The following is a 20,119-nucleotide window of genomic DNA, read 5'->3' as shown; positions in this document are numbered from 1 at the left end:
ACTGGCTAATAGGGGGCATAAGATGCCCAGGCACAGCCCTACCCCCGCCAGTATAAATATTACAAACAGTCTCTGAGGTAAAAAGGGCGGAGCTTCTTCCTCAGGCAGCCAGCACACAGCTCAGCACCATTTTCTCTCTCTCTCCTCAGGCTGCAGAGATATAGCTGGTCCTCCTCCACTTCTGACTACAAGTATTCAGGGTGTAAATAAGGGGGGCACAAAGCGATTTGGGTGCTTTACAAATGTATTTTACTGTGTAAAGAGCGCTGCATGTCAGTGGGCATTCTGTGTTCACAGACATTAAATACAGGCGTTGGGGTTGTGAGCTGGCTGCTCCTATACTGTGTCCCTCTGACAGATTTTACTGTGGGTCTGTCCCCAAATAAGTCCCAGTGTGTCTGTGAGTGCTATACAAGTGTGAGGCATGTCTGTGGCAGGGAGTTCCTCCCCGGAGAAAGCCATTTTAGGGACACAGAGTTGTAATGTGGTGGCGCTACCGGCACACCAAGAACCTGCATGGGTGAAAGAGCTACGTGACAGTATGCATCTGATTAACCGTAGATTGGATAAGTCTGAATCTAAGGCTGCATGCTGGAGAAAATCTGTGGAAGATGTGATTTTTTCAGGATGCTGTTATTCCTTATGCAGGCGGCCCCTCTGGGTCACATAAGAGACCATTTGCAAATGTTGTAAACACTGATACCGACACGGATTCTGATTCTTGTGTCGACGATAGTGAATCCAGAGAGATAGATCATAAATTGGCAAAAAGTATACAATATATGATTGTGGCTATAAGGGACGTGTTGGAGGTTACAGAAAGCACTCCTGTACCTCAGGAGTAAATAAGATTTTACTTACCGGTAAATCTATTTCTCGTAGTCCGTAGTGGATGCTGGGGACTCCGTAAGGACCATGGGGAATAGACGGGCTCTGCAGGAGACATGGGCACTTTAAGAAAGAATTTGGATTCTGGTGTGCTCTGGCTCCTCCCTCTATGTCCCTCCTCCAGACCTCAGTTAGAGAAACTGTGCCCGGAAGAGCTGACAGTACAAGGAAAGGATTTTGGGAATCCAGGGTAAGACTCATACCAGCCACACCAATCACACCATATAACTTGTGATAACTTTACCCAGTTAACAGTATGAACAATAACAGAGCATCAGATAAACCCTGATGCAACTATAACATAACCCTTATTTAAGCAATAACTATATACAAGCATTGCAGAAAAAGTCCGCACTTGGGACGGGCGCCCAGCATCCACTACGGACTACGAGAAATAGATTTACCGGTAAGTAAAATCTTATTTTCTCTAACGTCCTAGTGGATGCTGGGGACTCCGTAAGGACCATGGGGATTATACCAAAGCTCCCAAACGGGCGGGAGAGTGCGGATGACTCTGCAGCACCGATTGAGCAAACGATAGGTCCTCCTCAGCCAGGGTATCAAACTTGTAGAACTTTGCAAACGTATTTGCACCTGACCAAGTAGCAGCTCGGCATAGCTGTAATGCCGAGACCCCTCGGGCAGCTGCCCAAGAAGAGCCCACCTTCCTAGTGGAATGGGCTTTCACTGATTTTGGCTGCGGCAATCCAGCCACAGAATGAGCCTGCTGAATTGTGTTACAGATCCAGCGAGCAATAGTCTGCTTTGAAGCAGGAGCACCAAGCTTGTTGGATGCATACAGGATAAACAGTGACTCCGTTTTCCTAACTCTAGCCGTTCTGGCTACATAAACTTTTAAAGCCCTGACCACATCAAGTAACTCTGAATCCTCCAAGTCACGAGTAGCCACAGGCACCACAATAGGTTGCTTCATATGAAAGGATGAGACCACTTTTGGCAGAAATTGTGGACGTGTCCTCAATTCCGCTCTATCCATATGGAAAATCAGATATGGGCTTTTATGAGACAAAGCCGCTAATTCTGACACGCGCTTAGCCGAAGCCAAGGCTAATAGCATGACCACCTTGCACGTGAGGTATTTCAACTCCACTGTTTTAAGTGGTTCAAACCAGTGTGATTTCAGGAAACTCAACACCACGTTAAGATCCCAAGGTGCCACTGGAGGCACAAAGGGAGGCTGAATATGCAGCACTCCTTTCACAAACGTCTGAACTTCTGGTAGAGAAGCCAACTCCTTTTGAAAGAAAATGGAAAGGGCCAAAATCTGGACCTTAATTGAGCCTAACTTCAGGCCCAAATCCACTCCTGACTGAAGGAAGTGAAGGAAACGGCCCAGCTGAAACTCCTCTGTAGGAGCATTGCTGGCCTCACACCAAGAAACATATTTTCGCCATATCCGGTGATAATGTTTAGCTGTTACATCCTTCCTAGCCTTTATCAGCGTAGGAATGACCTCCTCCGGAATACCCTTTTCTGCTAGGATCCGGCGTTCAACCGCCATGCCGTCAAACGCAGCCGCGGTAAGTCTTGGAAGAGACAGGGTCCCTGTTGCAACAGGTCCTGTCTTAGAGGAAGAGGCCATGGATCCTCTGTGAGCAATTCTTGCAGTCCTTCGTGGCCAATCTGGAACAATGAGAATTGTTCTTACTCCTCTTTTTCTTATTATCCTCAGTACCTTGGGTATGAGAGGAAGAGGAGGAAATACATAGACCGACTGGAACACCCACGGTGTCACCAGGGCGTCTACAGCTACCGCCTGAGGGTCCCTTGACCTGGCGCAATAGCTCTGTAGCTTTTTGTTGAGGCGTGACGCCATCATGTCTATTTGTGGTAGTTCCCACCGACTTGTAATCTGTGTGAAGACTTCTTGATGAAGTCCCCACTCTCCCGGGTGGAGGTCGTGCCTGCTGAGGAAGTCTGCTTCCCAGTTGTCAACTCCCGGGATGAACACTGCTGAAAGTGCACTTACGTGATTCTCCGCCAAGCGAAGAATCCTGGTGGCTTCCGCCATCGCCACTCTGCTCCTTGTGCCGCCTTGGCGGTTTACATGAGCCACTGCGGTTATGTTGTCTGACTGAATCAGAACCGGTTGGTCGCGAAGTAGGGACTCCGCTTGACGTAGGGCGTTGTATATGGCCCTTAGTTCCAAGATGTTGATGTGAAGGCAAGTCTTCTGACTTGACCACAGGCCTTGGAAATTTCTTCCCTGCGTGACTGGAGGCTTGCATCCGTGGTCACCAGGACCCAGTCCTGAATGCCGAATCTGCGGCCCTCCAGAAGGTGAGCACTCTGCAGCCACCACAGGAGAGACACCCTGGCCCTGGGGGATAGGGTGATTAACCGATGCATCTGAAGATGTGATCTGGACCACTTGTCCAGGAGATCCCATTGAAAGGTCCTCGCATGGAACCTGCCGAAGGGAATGGCCTCGTATGATGCCACCATCTTTCCCAGGACTCGTGTGCAGTGATGCACCGACACCTTTTTTGGTTTTAATAGGTCTCTGACCAGTGTCATGAGTTCCTGCGCCTTCTCCATCGGGAGATAAACCCTCTTCTGGTCTGTGTCCAGAATCATGCCCGGGAAGGGCAGACGAGTCGTAGGAATCAACTGCGACTTTGGAATATTCAGAATCCAGCCGTGCTGTCCTAACACTTCCAGAGAGCGTGCTACGCTGATCAGCAACTGCTCTCTTGACCTCGCTTTTATGAGGAGATCATCCAAGTATGGGATAATTGTGACCCCTTGCTTCCGCAGGAGTACCATCATTTCTGCCATCACCTTGGTAAATATTCTCGGTGCCATGGAGAGACCAAACGGCAACGTCTGAAATTGGTAATGACAATCCTGAACCACAAATCTGAGGTACGCCTGATGAGGTGGATAAATGGGGACATGAAGGTATGCATCCTTTATGTCCAGAGACACCATAAAATCCCCCTCTTCCAGGCTTGCAATGACCTCTCTGAGCGATTCCATCTTGAACTTGAACCTTTTCAGGTAAATGTTAAGAGATTTCAAATTTAATATGGGTCTGACCGAATCGTCCGGTTTTGGTACCACAAACATGGTCGAATAATAACCCTTCCCTTGTTGAAGGAGGGGAACCTTGACCACGACCTGCTGAAGATACAATTTGTGAATTGCAGCTAACACTACTTTCCTCTCTAATGGGGAAGCTGGCAGGGCCGATTTGAAGTATCGGCGAGGGGGCATCTCTTCGAATTCCAGCTTGTATCCCTGATACACAATCTCTATTGCCCAGGGATCCACCTGGGAGTGAACCCACTTGTGGCTGAAATGTCGGAGACGTGCCCCCACCGGGCCTAGCTCCGCCTGTGGAGCCCCAGCGTCATGCGGTGGATTTAGTGGAAGCCGGGGAGGATTTCTGTTCCTGGGAACTAGCTGTGTTGTGCAGCTTCCTTCCTCTGCCCCTGCCTCTGGCAAGAAAGGACGCACCTCGGACTTTCTTGCCTTTTTGTGATTGAAAGGACTGCATTTGGTAATATGGTGCTTTCTTAGGTTGTGAGGGAACATAAGGCAAAAAATTTGACTTTCCAGCAGTAGCTGTGGAGACCAGGTCCGAGAGACCCGCCCCAAACAGTTCCTCACCCTTGTAAGGTAAAACCTCCATGTGCCTTTTTGAGTCGGCATCGCCTGTCGATTGCCGAGTCCACAGGACCCTTCTGGCAGAAATCGACATTGCATTTATTCTAGAGCCCAGTAGGCTAATGTCTCTTTGAGCATCTCTCATATATAGGACAGCTTCTTTTATATGCCCCAGGGTCATTAATATAGTATCCTTGTCTAAGGTATCAAGTTCCTCAGACAAGGTATCCGTCCATGCTGCTACAGCACTACACACCCAGGTCGACGCAATTGCCGGCCTTAGCAAGGTACCTGAATGTGTATATATGGACTTCAGGGTACCCTCTTGCTTTCTATCCGCAGCATCTTTTAGGGTGGCCGTATCCTGGGACGGCAGGGCTACCATCTTGGATAAGCGTGTTAGAGCTTTGTCCACCCTAGGGGAGGATTCCCAGCGTAACCTGTCCGTTGGCCGGGAAGGGATACGCCATAAGCATCCTCTTGGAAATCTGCAGTTTTTTATCTGGAGATTCCCAAGCCTTTTCACATAACTCATTTAGCTCATGTGAAGGGGGAAAGGTCACCTCTTGCCTTTTTTCCCCATACATATGAACCCTCTTGTCAGGGACTGGGGTTTCCTCTGTGATGTGCAACACATCCTTCATTGCTATAATCATATAACGGATGGCTTTAGCCAATTTAGGCTGTAACTTTGCATCATCGTAATCGACACTGGAGTCAGAATCCATGTCGGTATCTGTGTCAACAATTTGGGATAGTGGGCGCTTCTGAGACCCTGACGGCCTCTGCGACATCGGATCAGGCATGGGTTGAGACCCTGACTGTCCTAAGGTTTCAGCTTTATCCAACTTCTTATGCAAGGAATTAAAATTATCATTTAAAACCTTCCACATATCCATCCAATCAGGGGTCGGCGCCGTCGGCTGAGACCCCACATTCATTTGCTCCCGCTCTGCTTCCACATAGCCTTCCTCGTCAAACATGTCGACACAAGCGTACCGACACACCACAAACACACAGGGGATGCTCTTTTTTGAAGACAGTTCCCCCACAAGGCCCTTTGGAGAGACAGAGAGAGAGTATGCCAGCACACACCCCAGCGCTATATGTCCCAGGAATCACACAGTAACTTAGTGTTAACCCAGTAGCTGCTGTATATTATGTTTTTTCGCCAAATATATGTGCCCCCCCCCCCTCTCTTTTTACCCTCTTCTACCGTGAATCTGCAGGGGAGAGCCTGGGGAGCTTCCTCTCAGCGGAGCTGTGGAGAGAAAATGGCGCTGGTGAGTGCTGAGGAAGAAGCCCCGCCCCCTCAGTGGCGGGCTTCTGTCCCGCGTTTCTGTATAATATAATGGCGAGGGCTTATGCATATATACAGTGCCCAACTGTATATATGCCCACTTTTGCCAAGAGGTCCTAATTGCTGCCCAGGGCGCCCTGCACCCTACAGTGACCGGAGTATGTGGGTGTAGTGTGGGAGCAATGGCGCACAGCTGCAGTGCTGTGCGCTACCTCAGTGAAGACTGGAGTCTTCTGCCGCCGATTTCGAAGTCTTCTTGCTTCTATCACCCGGCTTCTGTCTTCCGGCTCTGCGAGGGGGGCGGCGGCGCGGCTCCGGGATCGGACGACAAAGGGTGAGATCCTGTGTACGATCCCTCTGGAGCTAATGGTGTCCAGTAGCCTAAGAAGCAGGACCTATCTTCAGAGAGTAGGGCTGCTTCTCTCCCCTCAGTCCCACGATGCAGGGAGCCTGTTGCCAGCAGATCTCCCTGAAAATAAAAAACCTAACAAAATACTTTCTTATAGCAAGCTCAGGAGAGCTCACTAAGTAGCACCCAGCTCGTCCGGGCACAGATTCAAAACTGAGGTCTGGAGGAGGGACATAGAGGGAGGAGCCAGAGCACACCAGAATACAAATTCTTTCTTAAAGTGCCCATGTCTCCTGCGGAGCCCGTCTATTCCCCCATGGTCCTTACGGAGTCCCCAGCATCCACTAGGACGTTAGAGAAAGCTTATTTATGTAAGGAAAGTAAATCCAAAGTCACGTTCCCTCCTTCACACGAACTAAATGCTCTGTTTGAAGGGATGTGGGTGAATCCTGATAAAAAATGTCGTATTCCCAAAAGGATTCACATAGCCTACCCTTTCCCGGCTGAGGACAGGAAAAAATGGATGTCACTCCCTGTGTTAGACAGTGCACTTTCCAGGTTGACAAAGAAGGTAATTCTCCCTGCTCCTGGCACGGCTTCTCTTAAAGAGCCAGCAGACCGCAAAATGGAAACGACATTGAAATCCATTTATGTTACCAATAGTACACTGCTCAGGCCCACTATTGCCAGCGCATGGGTGAGTCGCGCTATTGAAAAATGGTCAGAAAGCGTGTCATCAGAAATTGACATGATTGATAAAGATGAGATACTCCTTAAGTTAGGGAATATCAAGGACGCTGCCGCCTACATGCTGGAAGCAATGAAGGATATTGGACTCTTGAGTTCACAAGCCGCTACCATGGCAGTATCGGCTAGGCGGGCCTTATGGATTCGCCAGTGGAACGCGGATGCAGATTCCAAAAGAAACATGGAGGCTCTCCCATATAAAGGTGAGGCCTTATTTGGCGATGGCCTGGATGCGTTAGTCTCGGCGGCTACCACAAGTAAGTCAATATTTTTGCCCTCTGCGCCTGCACCGGCAAAAAAGACCTATCACCCGCAAATGCAGTCCTTTCGGCCCAATAAATACAAAAAGACGAGAGGTTCCCCCTTCTTTGCAGGTAGGGGAAGGGGAAAGAAGCCCACACCGGCTCCAGGTTCCCATGAGCAAACGTCTACCCATAATTCTGCCAAATCCCCAGCATGACGCTGGAACTCCCTTGCGGGAGGCCGCTCGGGTGGTGGCACGTCTCAAACTCTTCAGCCAGGATTGGATTCTATCTGGCCTGGACCCCTGGGTGTTGCAAATAGTATCCCAGGGATACAAACTAGAGTTTCAAGACGTTCCCCCATGCTGATTTTTCAAATCGACCTTGCCAGCTTCTCTGCCAGAGAGAGAAGCAGTAACAGCGGCAATCCAAAAATGATGTCAAGACCAGGTCATAGTCCTGGTACCATTGTCACAACAAGGGCGGGGTTTTTATTCAAGCCTCTTTGTTGTTTCGAAGCCGGACGGCTCGGTCAGACCGATCTTAAATCTAAAAGATCTGAATTTCTTCCTGATAAAGGTTCAAGTTCAAGATGGAATCACTTCGGGTGGTGATTGCCAGTCTGGAGGAGGGGGACTACCTGGTGTCGGTGGACATAAAGTATGCTTACCTGCATGTTCCCATTTATCCTCCTCACCAGGCTTATCTGAGATTCGCGATTCAGGATTGCCATTACCAATTCCAGATGTTACCTTTCGGTCTCTCCACGGCACCGAGGGTATTCACCAAGGTGAGGGCGGAGATGATGGTCCTCCTTCGTCAGAAAGGAGTCAATATAATCCCTTATCTGGACGACCTCCTGATAAAGGCGAGATCCAGGGAGCAGTTATTACAAAACATATCCCTCTCCCTGTCAATACTCCAACAACACGGGTGGATCATAAATTACCCAAAGTCTCAGTTGGAACCGACGACAAGGTTGTCTTTCCTCGGGATGATTCTGGACACAGAAGTTCAGAGAGTATTTCTTCCGCTGGAAAAGGCTCTGGAAATTCAGAAAATGGTAAAACAGATATTGAAACCATCAAGTGTGTCGATCCATCAGTGCATTCGGTTGTTGGGGAAGATGGTGGCGGCCTACGAGGCCATACAGTTTGGCAGGTTCCATGCCAGAGTATTCCAGTGGGACCTGTTGGACAAATGGTCGGGGTCACACCTACACATGCACAGAAAGATAATCCTGTTGTCAAAAACCAGGATTTCGCTCCTGTGGTGGTTGCACAGCTCTCACCTGCTAGAGGGATGCAGGTTCGGGATTCAGTCTGGGTCTTAGTAACCACAGATGCAAGTCTCCGAGGCTGGGGAGCAGTCTCTCAGGGAGAAAACTTCCAGGGACGTTGGTCACAACAGGAAGCCTGCCTTCACATAAATGTTCTGGAGCTAACAGCCATTTACAACGGCCTTCAACAAGCGGTACATCTTCTTCAAGACCGTCCCGTGCATATCCAGGCGGACAATGTAACAGCAGTCGCATACATAAACAGGCCGGACGGAACGAAAAGCAGAGCGGCAATGGCAGAGGCGACAAAATCCTCCGTTGGGCAGAAAAACATCTACAAGCTCTGTCGGCAATATTCATTCTGGGAGTAGACAACTGGGAAGCAGACTTCCTCAGCAGACACGATCTCCATCCAGGAGAGTGGGGTCTCCACCAAGAAGTCTTCGCAGAGGTGACAAGCCTTTGGGGATTTCCTCAAATAGACATGATGGCGTCTCGTCTCAACAAGAAGTTTCAGAGATACTGTTCCAGGTCGAGAGACCCTCAAGCAGTAGCAGTGGTTGCACTGGTGACCCAGTGGGTGTTTCCATCAGTGTATGTTTTCCCTCCACTTCCACTGATCCTAAAAGTACTCAGGATCATAAGAAAGACAAGGGTTCGAGCAATATTCATTGCCCCAGACTGGCCAAGAAGGGCTTGGTACCCAGATCTTCAGCAGTTACTCATAGGAGATCCTCGGCCTCTTCCTCCTCGGGAGGACCTGCTGCAGCAGGGGCCGTGTGTGTACCAAGACTTACCGCGGCTACGTTTGACGGCATGGCTGTTGAGCGCCGTATCCTAGCCAGGAAGGGTATTCCTAAGGAGGTCATCCCCACCCTTATTCAGGCCAGAAAGGGAGAAACGTCAAAACATTACAACCGTATTTGGAGAAAATATGTGTCTTGGTGTGAATCCAAGAAGGCTCCTTTTGAAGAGTTTCACATAGGACGTTTTCTCCATTTTTTGCAGGATGGTGTGGAGGCGGGCCTACGATTGGGATCAATCAAGGTCCAGATTTCGGCCTTGTCAGTGTTCTTCCAAAAACAATTGGCCTCTCTTCCAGAGGTTCAGACCTTCGTGAAAGGGGTTCTGCACATCCAGCCTCCATTAATGCCTCCAGTGGCACCATGGGACCTTAACGTGGTATTGCAGTTCCTTCAATTGGATTGGTTTGAGCCTCTATAAAAGATAGAGTTGAAGTTTCTCACTTGGAAAGTGGTGATGCTTTTGGCATTGGCATCCGCAAGGCGGGTGTCTGAATTGGGGGCCTTGTCTCACAAGAGCCCTTACCTGATTTTCCATGAAGATAGGGCAGAGTTTTCTTCCTAAGGTGGTTTCTGCTTTTCACATAAACCAACCTATTGTGGTGCCAGTAGTTACTGACACATTCACTGATTCAAAGGGGTCGATTCTATTCGGCAACTAATGAATAGCGCCGGGAATTAGCTCCCGACGCTATTCAATTCAGCAACTAGTTACGTCGGCGATGGCCCGTTCTCGCCGACAAAACAGGTTGAATTGTCGGGAGAACGGACATTCTCCGACTTAACTCCCCGGCGCGAGGCTGATTCCCGACAGAATCAGCCTCGCGCCGGCCGCGAGGCAGCACTTTTGTCGGGTTTCTCTTCTCATCCCCCGGGGATGAGAGAAGAATTCCCGACAATTGCAGGTAATTAGTTGCTGTATTGAATAGCGTCGGGAGCTAATTCCCGGCGCTATTCATTAGTTGCCGAATAGAATCGACCCCAAAGTCTCTAGATGTGGTTAGAGTTTTGAAAATCTATGTTGCTTGAACAGCTCGTATACGGAAAACAGAGGCTCTGTTTGTCCTGTATGATCACAACAAGATTGGTTGTCCTGCTTCCAAGCAGACTATTGCACATTGGATTAGAAATACGATTCAGCAAGCTCATACTACGGCTGGATTGCCGTTACCGACGTCGGTAAAGGCCCACTCCACTAGGAAGGTGGGCTCATCCTGGGCGGCTGCCCGGGGGGTCTAGGCATTACAACTTTGCCGAGCAGCTACTTGGTCAGGGTCAAACACATTTGCTAAGTTCTACAAGTTTGACACCTTGGCCGATGAGACCTAAAGTTTGGTCAATCGGTGCTGCAGGGTCATCCGCACTCTCCCGCCCGTACTGGAGCTTTGGTATAGACCCCATGGTCTTGATGTCATCCCCAGCATCCTCTAGGACGTATGAGAAAATAGGATTTTGATAACCTACCGGTAAATCCTTTTCTCCTAGTCCGTAGAGGATGCTGGGCGCCCGTCCCAGTGCGTACTTTACCTGCAGTTTAGTTATTACAGTTACACAAGTTGTGTTAGCTTGGTTTCAGCATGTTGCTGCAATTAGTTCATGCCTGTTGACGTGTGTTATGTTGAATGCCATGTGTGCGGCATGGTTGAGGGTGTGAGTTGGTAGATATCTCACCACTAGTTAAGTAATTCCTTTCCTCGAAATGTCAGTCTCCCTGGGCACAGTTCCTTCAACTGAGGTCTGGAGGAGGGGCATAGGGGGAGGAGCCAGTTCACACCCAATGAAAAGTCTTTAGAGTGCCCATGTCTCCTGCGGATCCCGTCTATATCCCATGGTCTTGATGTCGTCCCCAGCATCCTCTACGGACTAGGAGAAAAGGATTTACCGGTAGGTTATCAAAATCCTATTATTGTGACTACATACCATTTATTAGGAGCCGCTGCAGGCAGCGCAGTGGCTTAATACCTCCTTCCGGGTCCCAGCCTTCACTAGGAGACCAGGATGCCAGGGCGCAGCTGCTGGGTATACTATTCCCGGCTGTTGCTAGGAGGCTGGGATGCTGGAGCGCGGCCAATGGGCATGCTGGTCCCGGCCATTGCTAGGAAACCTGGATGCCAGCATGCAGAGAGCAGCGGCAGCACTGTGAGTGTTCCCAGCTGATTCTAATTAGCTGGGACATTCAGTGCTGCTTTCCTACATGCAGCTGTACACCTGCAACATATTATTTAGTCAAGGGGCCTGTCTCTGTTGGGACATACTGATTGGTTGCTGTGTGTGATAAAAGACAGGCAGGGTTTAGCGTCCTTGTCAGTTGTAGCTTAATGCCAGGGGCAGTGGCGAATTTCCCAACAGGCATCCCGTCACACAGAAGGGAGCAGGGTGATGACGCTATTTGTGCTAAATCGTGTCATCATAGCCCCACCCCCGTTTTACAATGCCGGTTATGTGGGCATTGTAAAGTGGGAGAGGGGCTACGATGATGCACTTGTGTCACCACGCCCCCATACTGCTTCCTCCACGTCCCCCATACCGCCTCCTCCACGACCCCTCCTATGTGACCTGGCCGCTCCCAAAATGTAGGCAAGTATGATATACCATCTTGAATGGAGTGTAAATGGGTAGGACATGCATAAAGTGCCCCTGTAAGCTGTCCTACTTAGTAAATATGTGTACATAATTAAAAATAAAACGAAGTCATAGCTTTTTTTTAATTATTCTTTAAAATTGGCTATCATCAAATGAGGGCTTATAACCAATCAATAAATATAATAAAATTAGGCAGGCAATGGGCGGCCATTACTGTTTGTGCCTAGTGGAGTCTTCACCCCTAAATCCACCACTGGCAATTTAAGAGAAGAGGAGGCCTCTGTGCAGCCTCCTCCGTCCGGGCCCCCTACTCTCTGCTGGCAGCGCTGTACAGTCTGGGCACCAGAGGGCTCAGACTCTAATGCGCATGCACAGATCTACGGGAAAATGGTGTAGTGTCAAGTTTCCCAGCAATTTCTCTTTTTCACAAAATGCCGGGAAAGTTGCCATCATGTTTTTCTCAGTGATTCCTGCAACACTGCTGCCATCGGCGCGGGTCTCCGGAGAGGTCAGTATCCAGGAAATTGGGACAGCATGTATATAAATACACCAGTGGTTCATGCTGTGGTGTTTAGCTTGCTGATCCTAGAGCCTGGTGAAAACTCTATGCTGCTGCAGTCCTGGTTTTGCTTTGTCCTTTCAGTTTGGTCTACAGTCTCCTGCCCTCTGCATCTCCTGTTCTGTTCAAGTATTGCCTTCAGCGCTGTATCTGAGCCCTGACAGTAATTCTGCTGTTCCATTGCCTGTTATCTGCAAAATACTACAGCTCCAGTTCAGCTTAATTTTATACTGCATTTATTCTATATCAACTTCAGTCTTCTTCTTGCAGTCATCTGGTTAAGTCCTGGCAACATCTCAGTACCAGTGAGAGCGTCTCTCTCTATGGGAAAAAGGCGGCTGTTATAGGTGAAGACCACTGTAGCGTGGTTCTAAGGGATTTACGCAGTTTCTCAGGCGTACCAAAACACTGTATAATACGGAATTGCTGTACTTTGGGGGTCATTCCGAGTTGATCGCTCGATGCCGTTTTTCGCAGCATAACGATCAGGCTAAAAATCGGCTGTTCTGCGCATGCGTATGGGCCGCAGGGCGCACACGCCAATTAATTTCAGACAAAACTATGCTATTTTACACAGGGGCGAGCGACGCTTTTCAGTCGCTCTGCTGATCGGTGAGTGATTGACAGGAAGTGGGTGTTTCTGTGCGGAAACTGACCATTTTCCGGGAGTGTGCTAAAAAACACAGGCGTGTCAAGCTAAAACGCAGGAGTGGCTGGAGAAACGGGGGAGTGGCGTCCGAACGCAGGGCGTGTTTCTGACGTCAAACCAGGAACTAAACAGTCTGCAGTGATTGCAATCTAGGAGTAGGTCTGGAGCTACTCAGAAACTGCAGGAAAAGATTTTCGAGCAATTCTGCTAACCTTTCGTTCGCACTTCTGCTAAGCTAAGATACACTCCCAGAGGGCGGCGGCTTAGCGTTTGCACTGCTGCTAAAAGCAGCTAGCGAGCGAACAACTCGGAATGAGGGCCATTATCCAGAGTAGCAGACAAGGGAGTTGCTAAGGTCTCAAAGATTTGGGGCCTGGGTGTACAACTCAAGCTCTCCATAGTAATAGTCACTAATACAACTACTGGAAATTGGTTTAGAAGTGTGTGTGTGTGTGTGTGTGTGTGTGTGTGTGTGTGTGTGTGTGTGTGTGCGCGCGCGCGCGTGTGTGTGTGTGTGTGTGTGTGTGTGTGTGTGTGTGTGTGGTTTTTTTTTTTTCAATTCTCACTATTCTTGACATTTAAGTTTTAGTGCCATGGTATAATATTATTACTGCATATCTTTTTACACCAGAATACAAAATATACAGTAGAAGGCTATGTATTACTCAGACAATTCATTGCACTTTAAATATAAGTAAAAATAGGAGGCAATCACGAGCCTGTCGGGATCCCAGCAATCACAATGCTGACACCAGAATCCCGACAGGTGGTTAAATGCCGCCTCTGGTATACCGGCGCCACCGGCTATTTACCTGTGGCAAGTGCAGCGAGCCCACAAGGGGCTTTCTAGCGCTCGCCCCGCTGCCGACATACTGGCAGCCGGGATTGCCGGTAAAATTTACGTATTCCATAAAAATACCATATTATACAATTACTGATTTTCTTTTTCTCAAGCTAACAAAATGTACACAGAAACAAATATTTTTATATGCAGAATGCTGCCATTGTTCTGTTTGCTTTACAGCCCAGTTAGAGAGGAACAATATACAGCACGTACGTGCTTAGTGATATATATAATGAAGAGTACTGAGATTAGCCCTGTCCGCACTGCACTGCCTGGGATTACTTCTACATTACCAGCATGGCTGGAATATTGCAGGTGGGGAGAGGAAACTGACACTTCCCACGCTGTGCTGCTACTTGTATAAATTAGGAGAAGGAGAGGTTTTCTGATTCAGCCGCATCCCCTTTTAACCTCGCAGCCTTCATGATTAAAGTTACCATAACAACATGTTTACTGTAATGCTATTTGATACATTTTTAGAAACCTGGCGATGGGCGTTGGATGAACCAGGGACTAATTTAACTTCAAGAGATTTCTGAAGCCAAGATCAGTGATTAAAAGGCACAATCGTCTTTAACCCTTTTAATGCTTTACATTGTTCTTACATACTTAATGGAAATGATAGCTTTAGAAGTACCAATCAGTTTCTCATTAATGATGTCTGTCTTTTAGATGCAGCCCCATAACATGGCGGCATAGGGCCCTGTGCTGCCCCCTGAGCACATAAAGTTGCACCCCAGGGGGGTGGGTAGGCATTAATGGCATCACCAGGTGACTATAGCTGCACAGGACTATGTAGTGTATTATTTTCTACAGTCATTGCGGTTATTTATATGTTACTTTATCATGCATGGACTGTATTTATCAATGGGCCCAAAGCATGCATGCACAAAGCATCTGTGTTGGCGGGCCACACCCCCATGGAGGCTGGCCTAAGCATAGGTCCCTAGCCATCAGCTGACTGCTGACTATAATGGGCAGTGCCCCATAAGAAAAGTCTAGTTGACGGTGACGATTGCTGGCTAACATAGCTGGCCACTTTTGGTTGGCACACATGATTTTAAGTAATTTTTTAACATTGAGAAGGACATGTATTAATAAATGCAAGAACTTCTATTTATTTTTTCAACCTTAATACATAACGGGGAGAATTCAAATGTTTGAAAAGTTGGTTGGGTGTCTGTTTTTTACTGTCTATTAGATAGGAAAAAATAGACACCCAACTGACTTTTCAAACAATTGAATATCCCTCAATGTGTCATTGTGAGATGACAGACAAGGCAAAGGTTTTTTGTAAAGTCAGACATCATGACGGTGGTGGTATTGGAGATCGACATTTATTTGCTTTACAGCCATTAGGTTGTCCCCATATAGTCGACAGACAAAGGGTCAACATGGACAAAAGGTCAACATATGAAAGGTTGACACTGGACAAGGTCGACAGGGCCAAAAGTTTGACATGATATTGGTCGACACACTTTTTTTTTTTGCATTTTTGGAGCAAGTGTGGATAGTTTTGTCATCTGGGATCACTATTTGTAGAAGCACGTCCCCTTGCGGGCTCACTTCGCTCCCCGTGCTTCGGGCACGGTGTCTTGCTCTGCTTCATTCGTCACAAGGTTACTAAAGGTTATGATTTCTGACATGGATAGCCAAGGAAGGAAAAAGTCCAAAAACATGAAAAAACAAAACGTGTCGACCATATGTGTCGACCATTGTCACGTCAACTATATGAACATGTCAACCTCTTCCAATGTCGATCTTTCATGTGTCGACCTTTTGTCCATGTTGACCTTGTGTCAGTCTACCATATGGGTTTGACCTTAATGACTGTCGACCTAATATATGTCGACCTACAGTCCGAATTCCTCTTGCTACATGGCAACACCACTATATGCACCAGTAACTAGGCTCTCCCACCTAACTCAGAATGTGCTCTAGAATTACTCTTAATATATGCCTGGTTTATCTGAAATTGTTTAACACCGTGGAAATGTTGTTGCTTTAAAATATGAAGATGATGGTAAAAAGAACAAAGTCTCTGATTCAAAATTCTAGCTTGAAAACTTCATGTGTTCCTATGCACACGTATTCTTTTACATTACTTTTTAAAGTCAGTTTTAAAATAACTTGTCTTTAATGTAACCATAGTGGAGATAAAAACCTTAGTTGCATTTGCTGGAAATTTCCTGAAAGTGATCAGTATAGTAGTAGCATCACAACCCAATGTCCACTGTCTAACTTGGTTTCCAGCATGGATATTTCAGTCATTTCTCTGCAGCAAAAGTTTGTTATGAAATAATATCACCGCTCAACAAAAAAGATTTTTTTTTTCTATAGTCAAGGATATTTTAATGAATTTAGGATAATTTGAGGGTGCTGATTCCAAATATGCCATTGTTTTTCCCAGATTGGCTCTATTTTTTTAGATATTGCATATTCCCTGAAATTGCATTTTTCCCATAAGCGCTTTAGACCTGCTTGTCTTAGTAGTTGTGGTTTGATCTTCATTGTGTACTTACTGCATCTGATACTTTCAGTTTTACTTTTTAAGAATTGAAAAAATAAAAGCTGGGTCTTTAATGGTCCACAAATTCGAAAACTTGAGAAAAATTCTAATTTTATAAAATCTATGAATCCTGTTAAATCTTCTACCTGGACTAGTTATGTTTCTGTCATTAAGAATTGTTTGGGAAATCACAAAGCTGAGAATTATCAAGCATTGGTTGAAAACATGCTAAAAAATTTGCAGAAGATAGGGGCAAATATGAGCATAAAGGTGCACTTTCTTCACAGTCACTTGGACAGATTCCCCGTTAATTTAGGAGACTACAATGAGGAACAAGGTGAGAGATTTCACCAGGACATAAAAGTGATGTAGGAGAGGCATCAAGGTAGATGGGACAGGCATATGATGGCTGACTACTGTTGGGGTCTTATACGTGTTTGTGACAATCACTCCTATAAAAGAAAATCATACAAGCAGTGGTTTTTAAAGCAATAAATGTCAAAAGTTTACCATGTTTATATGTTGTTTTATCAAATAAATATTAATTTTGCGTGTCTTGAGTTTCTTTTGAAGTGATTTGTAGTCATTTCCACATGCTAAGCTACACAGTCCTGCATGTCCAATACTTAATATGCATTTTACTGTTTTTCATGGGGTACCCAATTATCTCAAAAAGTAGAGCCAATCTGGGAAAACCAATGTCATATTCAGAATCAGCACCCTCAAATTACCCTAAAGAGACTGAAAAAGTCTTGACTATAGGCATAGTGTTGACCAGTGTAACATTGTCCGGTAAATTGCTAGTAAGAGAGTTATTCAACCACATAAGGAACAAAGGTGCAGCCTCCATCTGCCTACAAGATGACTGTAATTATGATTATTACAGTGCATGGTCATTTATTACATATAACCTACAGAGTTTGTTTGGTGGTCGTGACATGGTGACATTAGCCATGACATTGTTGAGTTATTAATGGGGAAGGTCCTAAAAATGTAATTCACACCAGCAAGAGAAGCCCAAACATGTGCAATACAAACTGAACATGCAGGGGTCATATTGGCAAAGCAAGCTGTAGGGCAAGGTAACTGAGGCAATGTCTTCAGGCCCCATCGTTAGCTTATCAGCAAGATTGCCTCCCAAATTGTTGAGTATGATTACACATTTAGGGCCTAATTCAGACCTGATTGCAAATTTGTTCTCTAATGGGCAAAACCATGTGTACTGTAGGTAGGGCAGATACAACATGTTAGATTTGGGTGGGTTATTTTGTTTCTGTGCAGGGTAAATACTGGCTGCTTTATTGTTACACTGAAATTTAGATTTCAGTTTGAACAAACCCCACCCAAATCTAACTCTCTCTGCACATGTTATATCTGCCCCCATGCAGTGCACATTGGCCCTCATTCCGAGTTGTTCGCTCGCAAGCTGCTTTTAGCAGCTTTGCACACGCTAAGCCGCCGCCTACTGGGAGTGAATCTTAGCATAGTAAAATTGCGAACGAAAGATTCTCAAAATTGCGATTACACACCTCTTAGCAGTTTCTGAGTAGCTTCAAACTTACTCGGCATCTGCGATCAGTTCAGTGCTTGTCGTTCCTGGTTTGACGTCACAAACACACCCAGCGTTCGCCCAGACACTCCCCCGTTTCTCCAGCCACTCCCGCGTTTTTCCCGGAAACGGTAGCGTTTTTTCGCACACACCCATAAAACGGCCTGTTTCCGCCCAGAAACACCCACTTCCTGTCAATCACATTACGATCACCAGAACGAAGAAAAAACCGTGAGTAAAATTCCTAACTGCATAGCAAATTAACTTGGCGCAGTCGCACTGCGGACATTGCGCATGCGCATTCGCGACTAATCGCTCCGTTGCGGAAAAAAAATAACGAGCGAACAACTCGGAATGACCCCCATGGTTTTGCCCATTAGAGAACAAATTTGCTGCTGCGATCAGGTCTGAATTAAACTCTTAATCTAAAGCTGCACATTAAATCAACTAACTAGCCAACACAGAGAAGGGCAATCTCCATTCACTGCCTGGAGTCGGACAAACTACTGTCTGCAAGATTGGCCAGGGTTAATAATCAAATGATCCTGACCATTTTCCAGGCTGTGAACGATTATCATTCAGGTCCATATGCTACATGATAATTACTCAGAACAGTCATTTGGTTGGCTGATCTGCTGGATTATTGTTCAGTATGGCCAGTTTTAGTTATAACCAGGGGCGTCGGAATGGGGAGGGCAGCTCACCCCCCGCAAAAATGAGGGAGGCGCCTATCTACTGTAGTAGAGGAGCAGCAGACGGTCACGTGAAATACTGCTACCGCACTTTACAGCTGACATGCAGCAGCAGCTCTAGCCTCTTCCTGCTTCTCCTCTCTCTCTCTCTTTCCTCTCTCTGAGGGCGGGATGTACTAATAGACATCGCCGCCCAATGCCACAATGCTAATCGCATATATATGTACTTACATATACGATTAACATTGCGGAGGACAGCTCTTCCAATAAGAGCTGTCCTCCGTGATCCCCAGTGGCTGCCTGACTTCCGGGAGGGTGACGGGGCCGAGAGCGAGGCATGTTGGGAGGGATCCAATCGGATCCCTGGCAACAGGGGGGGGGGGACAAAGGGGACAACTATACCGGGCCCCACAGTTCAGAGGGGCCCGAGGAACAGGGGCACAAAAACCTGGGGCCTGAGTGCTTACTACTACTTTTTAACTTGTCTGCTCCGCCCGCCAATTCAGTAGATCAAATAAAACAATTAGTTGTGCCTCACCGTCCACTTCTTCCTCCCGTTACACTGTCACCTGGTCTGGTTCTGCTCCGGCCCTTCCATGCTGTTTCTACGCCATGCAGCAGATCACCCTTGAGCCCAGCAGGAAAATCGCCTCCTGCCGGGCATACATGACAGCAGTATGTGTTGATGCTACCTGCATGAGAGGGCACATCACGTCAGGACACTTGCCGGCCACCGCAGCTAACCCAGCGGCAATGCCGAGACCGGACAGTTTAAATCCAGGTCTCCAGGTCTCTCTCTCTCTCTCTCTGCATGTCTCTCTCCAGGTGTCTCTCTCTCTCCATCTCTCTCTCCATTTTTGTTATGCAGTATAACACTGAGGGTATAACATTTAGTGATTTAGGGGTCCCAAACTGATATTATATCTTGCCCCCCCAACCTAAAAATGTTCTGACACCCCTAGTTATAACCCCACAGCCATAGTAACAAGAGACAGCAGCATAATGAGGATCCTGCATGCATTTTCCTGCACCATAATTTCAAATAATAATAAGGCTATTTAGCCTTCTTATACTGTACCTCAATCTTTCTTACATTTAAGTTATATTAATAGAGAAGGATTGGTGGAATGTGCAGAGGTAGTCGGTAACTGCTTTTGCCTCTCACCCCAGATTTTGTTGAGCCTTTTCAGCATATTATGCACGGTACTGGAAATTTTATATTTTATTTGAATTTTCTATTCTAATAAATCTCTAAAATGAAACAATTTGTCATATATATAATGCTATTCATTATTTGAAGAAGGATTTCATTATTAATACACTTGAGACACACTTTTTGTTCTTGTGGGCTTGTGGGTAATTCTGTGAAATGGGAAAAAAGCAAAGAAAATAATGAAATCAAAATTACCATTTAAATAACTGAATTACAGTATATTCAACTTTAGTCGTTCCAGGAAATTAACTACGATTAAACAAGCCTGGTTTGGTATTTACTT

General features: G+C 46.7%; 1 protein-coding gene across 1 annotated transcript in view; it reads left to right on the top strand.

Annotated features, from left to right (window-relative positions):
- The window catches only part of KCNH4 (potassium voltage-gated channel subfamily H member 4), a 385,378-nt gene that overhangs the window by 277,272 nt on the left and 87,987 nt on the right, over positions 1-20,119 (top strand). The gene's annotated exons all lie outside the window — the stretch shown is intronic.

The sequence above is a fragment of the Pseudophryne corroboree genome, chromosome 3 (assembly GCF_028390025.1).
Source record: "Pseudophryne corroboree isolate aPseCor3 chromosome 3, aPseCor3.hap2, whole genome shotgun sequence".
NCBI classification, from domain to species: domain Eukaryota; kingdom Metazoa; phylum Chordata; class Amphibia; order Anura; family Myobatrachidae; genus Pseudophryne; species Pseudophryne corroboree.
This window is presented reverse-complemented; position numbering and strand designations above follow the sequence as displayed.